The sequence below is a fragment of the Ambystoma mexicanum genome, chromosome 1p, assembly GCF_040938575.1.
Source record: "Ambystoma mexicanum isolate Mex_15411 chromosome 1p, UKY_AmexF1_1, whole genome shotgun sequence".
Lineage (NCBI taxonomy): Eukaryota > Metazoa > Chordata > Amphibia > Caudata > Ambystomatidae > Ambystoma > Ambystoma mexicanum.
This window is the reverse complement of record NC_090921.1, coordinates 1487906847-1487922378: the sequence shown is the minus strand read 5'-3', so window position 1 is coordinate 1487922378 and position 15532 is coordinate 1487906847.

Sequence of the window (15532 nt, the reverse complement as noted above, 5' to 3'; positions counted from 1 at the left end):
CCTGCCCTGAAGATCGTGGCACTCTACAGCTCTGTTGTGGACTATGGATGTTACTGCTTGCTAGGCTGCATTTTCGATGGCTACTGCTGTTCTGCAATATAATTGAACTGCGAGCTGCTATACCAAGATGGCGGCCCGCACACTGTTGTGTGCTTGGTGCAGTTGATGCTTCGCCCCCATCGGCTCTAGTTCCCTTGTGATGGGCCAATGAGAAGCCGGCAGGCTTGGCCGGCCCTCCTCCAAAGGCCTGGCCCTGGACAAAATGCTTGCCTCTTAACTATCCCGCGCATGGGCAAGGCAGCAGTCCCTGGAATGGGACTGTGCCCTCTCCCTACCACAGGAGGTGGCCAGGTGCAGCTCCAACACGGCTTGACGATAAGGTAAGACCCTCCGTGGGCCCTTTCGGGCACACCCACATCGGCGCTGCCATGACTTTGAATTGCTTCCCTGCCCTGAAGATCGTGGCACTCTACAGCTCTGTTGTGGACAATGGCTGTTACTGCTTGCTAGGCTGCATTTTCCACGACTGCTGCTCTTCTGCAATATATTCGAAGAGCGAGCTGCCATACCAAGATGGCGGCCCACACACTGTGTTGTTGTATGCCTGGTGCACTTGATGCTCTGCCCCCATTGGCTCTAGCTCTTGTAATGGTCCAGTGAGAAGCCGTTAGGCTTGGCCGGCCCGCATCCGAAGCCCCGATCCTGGCCCCGGACAAAGTGCTCCTCTCTTCACTATCCCGTGCATCGGCAGGGTAGCAGTCCCTGTAATGGCACTGCGCACTCTCCCTGCCACGGGAAGTTGCCAGGTGCAGCTCCAACATGGCTTGACGATAAGGTAAGACCCTCCCTGGGCCCATTCAGGCATGCCCACGTCGGCGCTGCCATGACTTTGAATTGCTTCCCTGTCCTGAAGATCGTGGCACTCTACAGCTCTGTTGTGGATTATGGATGTTACTGCTTGCTAGGCTGCATTTTCGACGGCAACTGCCCTACTGCAATATATAATCGAACTACGAGCTGCCATACCAAGATGGCAGCCCGCACACTGTGTTGTTCTGTGCTTGGTGCAGTTGATGCTCTGCCCCATTGGCTCTGGCTCCTTTGTAATGGGCCAATGAGAAGCCGCAGGCTTAGCCGGCACTCATCCGAAGGCCCGATCCTGCACCCAGACAAAATGTTCCCCTCTTCACTATCCCGCGCATCGACCAGGCAGCAGTCCCTGGAATGGCACTGCGCTCTCTCCCTACCACGGGAGGTTGCCAGATGCAGCTTCAACATGGCTTGACGATAAGGTAAGACCCTCCCTGGGCCCTTTCAGGCACACGCACACCGTAGCTGCCATGACATTGAATTGCTTCCTTGCCCTGAAGATCGTGGCACTCTACAGCTCTGTAGTGGACTGTGGATGTTATTGCTTGCTAGGCTGCATTTCCGACGGCTACTGCCCTTCTGAAATATATTCGAACTGAGAGCTGCCATACCAAGATGGCGGCCTGCACACTGTCTTGTTGTGTGCTTGGTGCAGTTTAACCTCTGCCCACATTGGCTCTAGCTCCTTTGTAATGGGCCAATGAGAAGCCGGCAGGCTTGGCCAGCCCTCCTTCAAAGGCCTGATCCTGGCTCTGGACAAAATGCTTGTCTCTTAACTATCCCACTCATCGGCAAGACAGCAGTCCCTTGAATGGCACTGCGCCCACTCTCTACCACGGGAGGCTGCCAGGTGCACCTCCAATACGGCTTGATGATAAGGTAAGACCCTCCCTGGGCCCTTTCAGGCACACGCACATCGTCGCTGCCATGAAATTGAATTGCTTCCCTGCCCTGAAGATCGTGACACTCTACAGCACTGTGGATTTTACTGCTTGCTAGGCTGCATTTTCTACACCTACTGCCCTTCTGCAATATATTCGAACTGTGAGCTGCCATACCAAGATGGCGGCCTGCACACTGTGTTGTTGTGTGTTTGGTGCAGTTAATGCTCTGACCCCATTGGCTCTGGCTCCTTTGTAATGGGCCAATGACAAGTCAGCAGGCTTGGCCGGCCAACCTCCAAAGGCCTGAACCTGGCCCTGGACAAAATGCTTGTCTCCTAACTATCCCGCGCATGGGCAAGGCAGCAGTCCCTGGAATGGGACTGTGCCCTCTCGCTACCACAGGGGGTGGCCAGGTGCAGCTCCAACATGGCTTGACGATAAGGTAAGACCCTCCCTGGGCCCTTTCAGGCACACGCACGTCAGCACTGCCATGACTTAGAATTGCTTCCCTGCCCTGAAGATCGTGGCACTCTACAGCTCTGTTGTGGACTGTGGATGTTACTGCTTGCTAGGCTCCATTTTCAACGACAACTGCCCTACTGCAATATATTCCAACTGCAAGCTGCCATACCAAGATGTGCTGCCCACACACTGTTGTGTGCTTGGTGCAGTTGATGCTCTGCCCCCATTGGCTCTAGCTCCTTTGTAATGGGCCAATGAGAAGCCGGCAGGCTTGGCCGGCCCTCCTCCAAAGGCCTGATCCTGGCCCTGGACAAAATGCTTGTCTCTTAACTATCCCGCGCATGGGCAAGGCAGCAGTCCCTGGAATGGGACTGTGCCCTCTCCCTACCACAGGAGGTGGCCAGGTGCAGCTCCAACACGGCTTGACGATAAGGTAAGACCCTCCCTGGGCCCTTTCAGGCACATGCACATCGTTGCTGCCATAACTTTGAATTTCTTCACTGCCCTGAAGATCGTGGCACTCTACAGCTCTGTTGTGAACTGTGGATGTTACTGATTGCTAGGCTGCATTTTCGACGGCTACTGCCCTTCTGAAATATATTCGAACTGAGAGCTGCCATACCAAGATGGCTGCCTGCACACTGTTGTGTGATTGGTGCAGTTGATGCTCTGCCCCCATTGGCTCTAGCTCCTTTGTAATCGGCCAATGTGTAGCCGGCAGGCTCGGCCGGCCCTCCTCCAAAGACCCGATCCTGGCCCTGGACAAAATGCTTGTCTCTTAACTATCCCTCGCATGGGCAAGGCAGCAGTCCCTGGAATGGGACTGGGCCCTCTCCCTACCACGGGAGGTGGCAAGGTGCAGCCCCAACACGGCCTAACGATAAGGTAAGACCCTCCGTGGGCCCTTTCGGGCACACCCATGTCGGCGCTGCCATGACTTTGAATTGCGTCCCTGCCCTGAAGATCGTGGCACTCTACAGCTCTGTTGTGGACTATGGCTGTTACTGCTTGCTAGCCTGCATTTTCGACGGCAACTGCCCTACTGCAATATATTCCAACGGCAAGCTGCCATACCAAGATGGCTGCTGCACACCGTTGTGTGCTTGGTGCAGTTGATGCTCTGCCCCATTGGCTCTAGCTCCTTTGTAACAGGCCAATGAAAAGCCGGCAGGCTTGGCCGGCCCTCCTCCAAAGGCCCGATCCTGGCCCTGGACAAAATACTTGTCTCTTAACTATCCCACGCATCGGCAAGGCAGCAGTCCCTGGAATGGGACTACGCCCTCTCCATACCATGGGAGATGTCCAGGTGCAGCTCCAATACGGCTTGACGATAAGGTAAGACCCTCCATGGGCCCTTTCAGGCACGTGCACGTCGGCGCTGCCATGACTTTGAATTGCTTCCCTGAAGATGCTGGCACTCTACAGCTCTGTTGTGGACTATGGATGTTACTGCTTGCTAGGCTGCATTTTCCACGACTACTGCTCTTCTGCAATATATTCGAAGAGCGAGCTGCCATACCAAGATGGCGACCCACACACTGTGTTGTTGTATGCTTGGTGCAGTTGATGTCTGCCCCCATTGGCTCTAGCTCTTGTAATGGTCCAGTGAGAAGCCGTTAGGCTTGGCCGGCCCGCATCCGAATCCCCGATCCTGGCCCCGGACAAAGTGCTCCTCTCTTCACTATCCCGTCCATCGGCAGGGTAGCAGTCCCTGTAATGGCACTGCGCACTCTCCCTGCCACGGGAAGTTGCCAGGTGCAGCTCCAACATGGCTTGACGATAAGGTAAGACCCTCCCTGGGCCCATTCAGGAACGCCCACGTCGGTGCTGCCATGACTTTGAATTGCTTCCCTGTCCTGAAGATTGTGGCACTCTACAGCTCTGTTGTGGATTATGGATGTTACTGCTTGCTAGGCTGCATTTTCGACGGCAACTGCCCTACTGCAATATATTCGACCTACGAGCTGCCATACCAAGATGGCAACCCGCACACTGTGTTGTTCTGTGCTTGGTGCAGTTGATGCTCTGCCCCCATTGGCTCTGGCTCCTTTGTTATGGGCCAATGAGAAGCCGCAGGCTTGGCCGGCCCTCATCCGAAGGCCCGATCCTGCACCCAGACAAAATGTTCCTCTCTTCACTATCCCGCGCATCGACCAGGCAGCAGTCCCTGGAATGGCACTGCGCTCTCTCCCTACCACGGGAGGTTGCCAGGTGCAGCTTCAACATGGCTTGACGATAAGGTAAGACCCTCCCTGGGCCCATTCAGGCATGCCCACGTCGGCGCTGCCATGACATTGACTTGCTTCCTTGCCCTGAAGATCGTGGCACTCTACAGCTCTGTAGTGGACTGTGGATGTTACTGCTTGCTAGGCTGCATTTCCGACGGCTACTGCCCTTCTGAAATATATTCGAACTGAGAGCTGCCATACCAAGATGGCGGCCCGCACACTGTCTTGTTGTGTGCTTGGTGCAGTTTAACCTCTGCCCCCATTGGCTCTAGCTCCTTTGTAATGGGCCAATGAGAAGCCGGCAGGCTTGGCCAGCCCTCCTCCAAAGCCCTGATCCTGGCCCTGGACAAAATGCTTGTCTCTTAACTATCCCGCGCATGGGCAAGGTAGCAGTCCCTGGAATGGGGCTGTGCCCTCTCCCTACCACAGGAGGTGGCCAGGTGCAGCTCCAACACGGCTTGACGATAAGGTAAGACCCTCCCTGGGCCCTTTCAGGCACGCGCACGTCAGCACAGCCATGACTTTGAATTGCTTCCCTGCCCTGAAGATCGTGGCACTCTACAGCTCTGTTGTGGACTATGGATGTTACTGCTTGCTAGGCTGCATTTTCGATGGCTACTGCTGTTCTGCAATATAATTGAACTGCGAGCTGCTATACCAAGATGGCGGCCCGCACACTGTTGTGTGCTTGGTGCAGTTGATGCTTCGCCCCCATCGGCTCTAGTTCCCTTGTGATGGGCCAATGAGAAGCCGGCAGGCTTGGCCGGCCCTCCTCCAAAGGCCTGGCCCTGGACAAAATGCTTGCCTCTTAACTATCCCGCGCATGGGCAAGGCAGCAGTCCCTGGAATGGGACTGTGCCCTCTCCCTACCACAGGAGGTGGCCAGGTGCAGCTCCAACACGGCTTGACGATAAGGTAAGACCCTCCCTGGGCCCTTTCAGGCACACGCACGTCAGCACTGCAATGACATTGAATTGCTTCCCTGCCCTGAAGATCGTGGCACTCTACAGCTCTGTTATGGACTATGGATGTTACTGCTTGCTAGGCTGCATTTTCGACGGCAACTGCCCTACTGCAATATATTCCAACTGCAAGCTGCCATACCAAGATGTGCTGCCTGCACACTGTTGTGTGCTTGGTGCAGTTGATGCTTCGCCCCCATCGGCTCTAGTTCCCTTGTGATGGGCCAATGAGAAACCGGCAGGCTTGGCCGGCCCTCCTCCAAAGGCCTGATCCTGGCCCTGGACAAAATGCTTGTCTCTTAACTATCCCGCGCATGGGGAAGGCAGCAGTCCCTGGAATGGGACTGTGCCCTCTCCCTACCACAGGAGGTGGCCAGGTGCAGCTCCAACACGGCTTGACGATAAGGTAAGACCCTCCGTGGGCCCTTTCGGGCACACCCACATCGGCGCTGCCATGACTTTGAATTGCTTCCCTGCCCTGAAGATCGTGGCACTCTACAGCTCTGTTGTGGACAATGGCTGTTACTGCTTGCTAGCCTGCATTTTCGATGGCAACTGCCCTACTGCAATATATTCCAACTGCAAGCTGCCATACCAAGATGGCTGCTGCACACCGTTGTGTGCTTGGTGCAGTTGATGCTCTGCCCCCATTGGCTCTAGCTTCTTTGTAACAGGCCAATGAAAAGCCGGCAGGCTTGGCCGGCCCTCCTCCAAAGGCCCGATCCTGGCCCTGGACAAAATGCTTGTCTCTTAACTATCCCACGCATCGGCAAGGCAGCAGTCCCTGGAATGGGACTGTGCCCTCTCCCTACCACAGGAGGTGGCCAGGTGCAGCTCCAACACGGCTTGACGATAAGGTAAGACCCTCCCTGGGCCCTTTCAGGCACATGCACATCGTTGCTGCCATAACTTTGAATTGCTTCACTGCCCTGAAGATTGTGGCACTCTACAGCTCTGTTGTGGACTGTGGATGTTACTGCTTGCTAGGCTGCATTTTCGACGGCTACTGCCCTTCTGAAATATATTCGAACTGAGAGCTGCCATACCAAGATGGCTGCCTGCACACTGTTGTGTGATTGGTGCAGTTGAAGCTCTGCCCCCATTGGCTCTAGCTCCTTTGTAATAGGCCAATGCGTAGCCGGCAGGCTTGGCCGGCCCTCCTCCAAAGACCCGATCCTGGCCCTGGACAAAATGCTTGTCTCTTAACTATCCCTCGCATGGGCAAGGCAGCAGTCCCTGGAATGGCACTGGGCCCTCTCCCTACCAGGGGAGGTGGCAAGGTGCAGCTCCAACACGGCCTAACGATAAGGTAAGACCCTCCGTGGGCCCTTTCGGGCACACCCACGTCGGCGCTGCCATGACTTTGAATTGCTTCCCTGCCCTGAAGATCGTGGCACTCTACAGCTCTGTTGTGGACTATGGCTGTTACTGCTTGCTAGCCTGCATTTTCGACGGCAACTGCCCTACTGCAATATATTCCAACTGCAAGCTGCCATACCAAGATGGCTGCTGCACACCGTTGTGTGCTTGGTGCAGTTGATGCTCTGCCCCATTGGCTCTAGCTCCTTTGTAACAGGCCAATGAAAAGCCGGCAGGCTTGGCCGGCCCTCCTCCAAAGGCCCGATCCTGGCCCTGGACAAAATGCTTGTCTCTTAACTATCCCACGCATCGGCAAGGCAGCAGTCCCTGGAATGGGACTACACCCTCTCCATACCATGGGAGATGTCCAGGTGCAGCTCCAATATGGCTTGACGATAAGGTAAGACCCTCCATGGGCCCTTTCAGGCACGTGCACGTCGGCGCTGCCATGACTTTGAATTGCTTCCCTGAAGATCCTGACACTCTACAGCTCTATTGTGGACTATGGATGTTACTGCTTGCTAGGCTGCATTTTCCACAACTGCTGCTCTTCTGCAATATATTCGAAGAGCGAGCTGCCATACCAAGATGGCGGCCCACACACTGTGTTGTTGTATGCCTGGTGCATTTGATGATCTGCCCCCATTGGCTCTAGCTCTTGTAATGGTCCAGTGAGAAGCCGTTAGGCTTGGCCGGCCCGCATCCGAAGCCCCGATCCTGGCCCCGGACAAAGTGCTCCTCTCTTCACTATCCCGTGCATCGGCAGGGTAGCAGTCCCTGTAATGGCACTGCGCACTCTCCCTGCCACGGGAAGTTGCCAGGTGCAGCTCCAACATGGCTTGACGATAAGGTAAGACCCTCCCTGGGCCCATTCAGGCATGCCCACGTCGGCGCTGCCATGACTTTGAATTGCTTCCCTGTCCTGAAGATCGTGGCACTCTACAGCTCTGTTGTGGATTATGGATGTTACTGCTTGCTAGGCTGCATTTTCGACGGCAACTGCCCTACTGCAATATATAATCGAACTACGAGCTGCCATACCAAGATGGCATCCCGCACACTGTGTTGTTCTGTGCTTGGTGCAGTTGATGCTCTGCCCCATTGGCTCTGGCTCCTTTGTAATGGGCCAATGAGAAGCCGCAGGCTTAGCCGGCACTCATCCGAAGGCCCGATCCTGCACCCAGACAAAATATTCCCCTCTTCACTATCCCGCGCATCGACCAGGCAGCAGTCCCTGGAATGGCACTGCGCTCTCTCCCTACCACGGGAGGTTGCCAGATGCAGCTTCAACATGGCTTGACGATAAGGTAAGACCCTCCCTGGGCCCTTTCAGGCACACGCACACCGTAGCTGCCATGACATTGAATTGCTTCCTTGCCCTGAAGATCGTGGCACTCTACAGCTCTGTAGTGGACTGTGGATGTTATTGCTTGCTAGGCTGCATTTCCGACGGCTACTGCCCTTCTGAAATATATTCGAACTGAGAGCTGCCATACCAAGATGGCGGCCTGCACACTGTCTTGTTGTGTGCTTGGTGCAGTTTAACCTCTGCCCACATTGGCTCTAGCTCCTTTGTAATGGGCCAATGAGAAGCCGGCAGGCTTGGCCAGCCCTCCTTCAAAGGCCTGATCCTGGCTCTGGACAAAATGCTTGTCTCTTAACTATCCCACTCATCGGCAAGACAGCAGTCCCTTGAATGGCACTGCGCCCACTCTCTACCACGGGAGGCTGCCAGGTGCACCTCCAATACGGCTTGATGATAAGGTAAGACCCTCCCTGGGCCCTTTCAGGCACACGCACATCGTCGCTGCCATGAAATTGAATTGCTTCCCTGTCCTGAAGATCGTGACACTCTACAGCACTGTGGATTTTACTGCTTGCTAGGCTGCATTTTCTACACCTACTGCCCTTCTGCAATATATTCGAACTGTGAGCTGCCATACCAAGATGGCGGCCTGCACACTGTGTTGTTGTGTGTTTGGTGCAGTTAATGCTCTGACCCCATTGGCTCTGGCTCCTTTGTAATGGGCCAATGACAAGTCGGCAGGCTTGGCCGGCCATCCTCCAAAGGCCTGAACCTGGCCCTGGACAAAATGCTTGTCTCCTAACTATCCCGCGCATGGGCAAGGCAGCAGTCCCTGGAATGGGACTGTGCCCTCTCGCTACCACAGGGGGTGGCCAGGTGCAGCTCCAACATGGCTTGACGATAAGGTAAGACCCTCCCTGGGCCCTTTCAGGCACACGCACGTCAGCACTGCCATGACTTAGAATTGCTTCCCTGCCCTGAAGATCGTGGCACTCTACAGCTCTGTTGTGGACTGTGGATGTTACTGCTTGCTAGGCTCCATTTTCAACGACAACTGCCCTACTGCAATATATTCCAACTGCAAGCTGCCATACCAAGATGTGCTGCCTGCACACTGTTGTGTGATTGGTGCAGTTGATGCTCTGCCCCCATTGGCTCTAGCTCCTTTGTAATGGGCCAATGAGAAGCCGGCAGGTTTGGCTGGCCCTCCTCCGAAGGCCTGATCCTGGCCCTGGACAAAATGCTTGTCTCTTAACTATCCCGCGCATGGGCAAGGCAGCAGTCCCTGGAATGGGACTGTGCCCTCTCCCTACCACAGGAGGTGGCCAGGTGCAGCTCCAACACGGCTTGACGATAAGGTAAGACCCTCCCTGGGCCCTTTCAGGCACACGCACGTCAGCACTGCCATGACTTTTAATTGTTTCCCTGCCCTGAAGATCCTGGCACTCTACAGCTCTGTTGTGGACTATGGCTGTTACTGCTTGCTAGCCTGCATTTTTTCGACGGCAACTGCCCTACTGCAATATATTCCAACAGCAAGCTGCCATACCAAGATGGCTGCTGCACACCGTTGTGTGCTTGGTGCATTTGATGCTCTGCCCCCATTGGCTCTAGCTCCTTTGTAACAGGCCAATGAAAAGCCGGCAGGCTTGGCCGGGCCTCCTCCAAAGGCCTGATCCTGCCCTGGACAACTTAACTATCCCGCGCATGGGCAAGGCAGCAGTCTCTGGAATGGGACTGTGCGCTCTCCCTACCAGAGGAGGTGGCCAGGTGCAGCTCCAACTCGGCTTGACGATAAGGTAAGACCCTCCCTGGGCTCTTTCAAGCACACGCACGTCAGCACTGCCATGACTTAGAATTGCTTCCCTGCCCTGAAGATCGTGGCACTCTACAGCTCTGTTGTGGACTGTGGATGTTACTGCTTGCTAGGCTCCATTTTCAACGGCAACTGCCCTACTGCAATATATTCCAACTGCAAGCTGCCATACCAAGATGTGCTGCCTACACACTGTTGTGTTGCTTGGTGCAGTTGATGCTCTGCCCCCATTGGCTCTAGCTCCTTTGTAATGGGCCAATGAGAAGCCGGCAGGCTTGGCCGGCTCTCCTCCAAAGGCCTGATCCTGGCCCTGGACAAAATGCTTGTCTCTTAACTATCCCGCGCATGGGCAAGGCAGCAGTCCCTGGAATGGGATTGTGCCCTCTCCCTACCAGAGGAGGTGGCCAGGTGCAGCTCCAACACGGCTTGACGATAAGGTAAGACCCTCCCTGGGCCCTTTCAGGCACACGCACGTCAGCACTGCCATGACATTGAATTGCTTCCCTGTCCTGAAGATCGTGGCACTCTACAGCTCTGTTATGGACTATGGATGTTACTGCTTGCTAGGCTGCATTTTCGACGGCAACTGCCCTACTGCAATATATTCCAACTGCAAGCTGCCATACCAAGATGTGCTGCCTGCACACTGTTGTGTGCTTGGTGCAGTTGATGCTTCGCCCCCATCGGTTCTAGCTCCCTTGTGATGGGCCAATGAGAAGCCGGCAGGCTTGGCCGGCCCTCCTCCAAAGGCCTGATCCTGGCCCTGGACAAAATGCTTGTCTCTTAACTATCCCGCGCTTGGGCAAGGCAGCAGTCCCTGGAATGGGACTGTGCCCTCTCCCTACCACAGGAGGTGGCCAGGTGCAGCTCCAACACGGATTGACGATAAGGTAAGACCCTCCCTGGGCCCTTTCAGGCACGCCCACTCGGCGCTGCCATGACTTTGAATTGCTTCCCTGTCCTGAAGATCGTGGCACTCTACAGCTCTGTTGTGGATTATGGATGTTACTGCTTGCTAGGCTGCATTTTCGACGGCAACTGCCCTACTGCAATATATTCGAACTACGAGCTGCCATACCAAGATGGCAGCCCGCACACTGTGTTGTTCTGTGCTTGGTGCTTTTGAATCTGTGCCCCATTGGCTCTGGCTCCTTTGTAATGGGCCAATGAGAAGCCGCAGGCTTAGCCGGCCCTCATCCGAAGGCCCGATCCTGCACCCAGACAAAATGTTCCTCTCTTCACTATCCCGCGCATCGACCAGGCAGCAGTCCCTGGAATGGCACTGCGTTCTCTCCCTACCACGGGAGGTTGCCAGATGCAGCTTCAACATGGCTTGACGATAAGGTAAGACCCTCCCTGGGCCCTTTCAGGCACATGCACACCGTAGCTGCCATGACATTGAATTGCTTCCTTGCCCTGAAGATCGTGGCACTCTACAGCTCTGTAGTGGACTGTGAATGTTACTGCTTGCTAGGCTAAATTTCCGACGGCTACTGCCCTTCTGAAATATATTCGAACTGAGAGCTGCCATACCAAGATGGCTGCTGCACACCGTTGTGTGCTTGGTGCAGTTGATGCTCTGCCGCATTGGCTCTAGCTTCTTTGTAACAGGCCAATGAAAAGCCGGCAGGCTTGGCCGGCCCTCCTCCAAAGGCCCGATCCTGGCCCTGGACAAAATGCTTGTCTCTTAACTATCCCACGCATCGGCAAGGCAGCAGTCCCTGGAATGGGACTGTGCCCTCTCCCTACCACAGGAGGTGGCCAGGTGCAGCTCCAACACGGCTTGACGATAAGGTAAGACCCTCCCTGGGCCCTTTCAGGCACATGCACATCGTTGCTGCCATAACTTTGAATTGCTTCACTGCCCTGAAGATCGTGGCACTCTACAGCTCTGTTGTGGACTGTGGATGTTACTGCTTGCTAGGCTGCATTTTCGACGGCTACTGCCCTTCTGAAATATATTCGAACTGAGAGCTGCCATACCAAGATGGCTGCCTGCACACTGTTGTGTGATTGGTGCAGTTGATGCTCTGCCCCCATTGGCTCTAGCTCCTTTGTAATAGGCCAATGCGTAGCCGGCAGGCTTGGCCGGCCCTCCTCCAAAGACCCGATCCTGGCCCTGGACAAAATGCTTGTCTCTTAACTATCCCTCGCATGGGCAAGGCAGCAGTCCCTGGAATGGGACAGGGCCCTCTCCCTACCACGGGAGGTGGCTAGGTGCAGCTCCAACACGGCCTAACGATAAGGTAAGACCCTCCGTGGGCCCTTTCGGGCACACCCACGTCGGCGCTGCCATGACTTTGAATTGCTTCCCTGCCCTGAAGATCGTGGCACTCTACAGCTCTGTTGTGGACTATGGCTGTTACTGCTTGCTAGCCTGCATTTTCGACGGCAACTGCCCTACTGCAATATATTCCAACTGCAAGCTGCCATACCAAGATGGCTGCTGCACACCGTTGTGTGCTTGGTGCAGTTGATGCTCTGCCCCATTGGCTCTAGCTCCTTTGTAACAGGCCAATGAAAAGCCGGCAGGCTTGGCCGGCCCTCCTCCAAAGGCCCGATCCTGGCCCTGGACAAAATGCTTGTCTCTTAACTATCCCACGCATCGGCAAGGCAGCAGTCCCTGGAATGGGACTACGCCCTCTCCATGCCATGGGAGATGTCCAGGTGCAGCTCCAATACGGCTTGACGATAAGGTAAGACTCTCCCTGGGCCCATTCAGGCACGCCCACGTTGGCGCTGCCATGACTTTGAATTGCTTCCCTGTCCTGAAGATCGTGGCACTCTACAGCTCTGTTGTGGATTATGGATGTTACTGCTTGCTAGGCTGAATTTTCGACGGCAACTGCCCTACTGCAATATATTCGAACTACGAGCTGCCATACCAAGATGGCAGCCCGCACACTGTGTTGTTCTGTGCTTGGTGCAGTTGATGCTCCGCCCCCATTGGCTCTGGCTCCTTTGTAATGGGCCAATGAGAAGCCGCAGGCTTAGCCGGCCCTTATCCGAAGGCCCGATCCTGCACCCAGACAAAATGTTCCTCTCTTCAATATCCTGCGCATCGACCAGGCAGCAGTCCCTGGAATGGCACTGCGCTCTCTCCCTACCACGGGAGGTTGACAGATGCAGCTTCAACATGGCTTGACGATAAGGTAAGACCCTCCCTGGGCCCTTTCAGGCACACGCACACCGTAGCTGCCATGACATTGAATTGCTTCCTTGCCCTGAAGATCGTGGCACTCTACAGCTCTGTAGTGGACTGTGGATGTTACTGCTTGCTAGGCTGCATTTCCGACGGCTACTGCCCTTCTGAAATATATTCGAACTGAGAGCTGCCATACCAAGATGGCGGCCCGCACACTGTCTTGTTGTGTGCTTGGTGCAGTTTAACCTCTGCCCACATTGGCTCTAGCTCCTTTGTAATGGGCCAATGAGAAGCCGGCAGGCTTGGCCAGCCCTCCTCCAAAGGCCTGATCCTGGCCCTGGACAAAATGCTTGTCTCTTAACTATCCCTCGCATGGGCAAGGCAGCAGTGCCTGGAATGGGACTGGGCCCTCTCCCTACCACGGGAGATGGCAAGGTGCAGCTCCAACACGGCCTAACGATAAGGTTAGACCCTCCGTAGGCTCGTTCGGGCACACCCACGTCGGCGCTGCCATGACTTTGAATTGCTTCCCTGCCCTGAAGATCGTGGCACTCTACAGCTCTGTTGTGGACTATGGCTGTTACTGCTTGCTAGCCTGCATTTTTTCGACGGCAACTGCCCTACTGCAATATATTCCAAGAGCAAGCTGCCATACCAAGATGGCTGCTGCACACCGTTGTGTGCTTGGTGCAGTTGATGCTCTGCCCCCATTGGCTCTAGCTCCTTTATAACAGGCCAATGAAAAGCCGGCAGGCTTGGCCGGCCCTCCTCCAAAGGCCCGATCCTGGCCCTGGACAAAATGCTTGTCTCTTAACTATCCCATGCATCGGCAAGGCAGCCGATAAGGTAAGACCCTCCCTGGGCCCATTCAGGCACGCCCACGTCAACGCTGCCATGAATGGAATGGGACTACGCCCTCTCCATATCATGGGAGATGTCCAGGTGCAGCTCCAACACGGCTTGACGATAAGGTAAGACCCTCCATGGGCCCTTTCAGGCACGTGCACGTCGGCATTGCCATGACTTTGAATTGCTTCCCTGAAGATCCTGGCACTCTACAGCTCTGTTGTGGACTATGGATGTTACTGCTTGCTAGGCTGCATTTTGCACGACTACTGCTCTTCTGCAATATATTCGAACAGCGAGCTGCCATACCAAGATGGCGGCCCACACACAGTGTTGTTGTATGCTTGGTGCAGTTGATGCTCTGCCCCCATTGGCTCTAGCTCTTGTAATGGTCCAGTGAGAAGCCGTAAGGCTTGGCCGGCTCTCATCCAAAGCCCCAATCATGGCCCCGGACAAAGTGCTCCTCTCTTCACTATCCCGTGCATCGGCAGGGTAGCAGTCCCTGTAATGGCACTGCGCACTCTCCCTGCCACGGGAAGTTGCCAGGTGCAGCTCCAACATGGCTTGACGATAAGGTAAGACCCTCCCTGGGCCCTTTCAGGCACACGCACATCGTCGCTGCCATGACATTGAATTACTTCCCTCCCCTGAAGATCGTGGCACTCTACAGCTCTGTTGTGGACTGTGGATGTTACAGCTTGCTAGGCTGCATTTTCGACGCCTACTGCCCTTCTGCAATATATTCGAACTGTGAGCTGCCATACCAAGATGGCGGCCTACACAATGTGTTGTTGTGTGCTTGGTGCAGTTGATGCTCTGACCCCATTGGCTCTGGCTTCTTTGTAATGGGCCAATGAGAAGCTGGCAGGCTTGGCCGGCCCTCCACGAAAGGCCTGATCCTGGCCACAGACAAAATGCTTGTCTCTTAACTATACCGCTCATGGGCAAGGCAGCAGTCCCTGGAATGGGACTGTGCCCTCTCCCTACCACCAGAGGTGGCCAGGTGCAGCTCCAACACGGCTTGACGATAAGGTAAGACCCTCCCTGGGCCCATTCAGGCACGCCCACGTCGACGCTGCCATGACTTTGAATTGCTTCCCTGTCCTGAAGATCGTGGCACTCTACAGCTCTGTTGTGGATTATGGATGTTACTGTTTGCTAGGCTGCATTTTCGACGCCAACTGCCCTCCTGCAATATATTCGAACTATGAGCTGCCATACCAAGATGGCAGCCCGCAGACTGTGTTGTTCTGTGCTTGGTGCAGTTGATGCTCTGCCCCCATTGGCTCTGGCTCCTTTGTAATTGGCCAATGAGAAGCCGGCAGGCTTGGCCGGCCCTCCTCCGAATGCCCGATCCTGTACCCAGACAAAATGTTCCTCTCTTCACTATCCCGCGCATCGACCAGGCAGCAGTCCCTGGAATGGCACTGCGCTCTCTCCCTACCACGGTAGGTTGCCAGGTGCAGCTTCAACATGGCTTGACGATGAGGTAAGACCCCCCCTGGGCCCTTTCAGGCACACAAACACCGTCGCTGCCATGACATTGAATTGCTTCCTTGCCCTGAAGATTGTGGCACTCTACAGCTCTGTAGTGGACTGTGGATGTTACTGCTTGCTTGGCTCCATTTCCGACGGCTACTGCCCTTCTGAAATA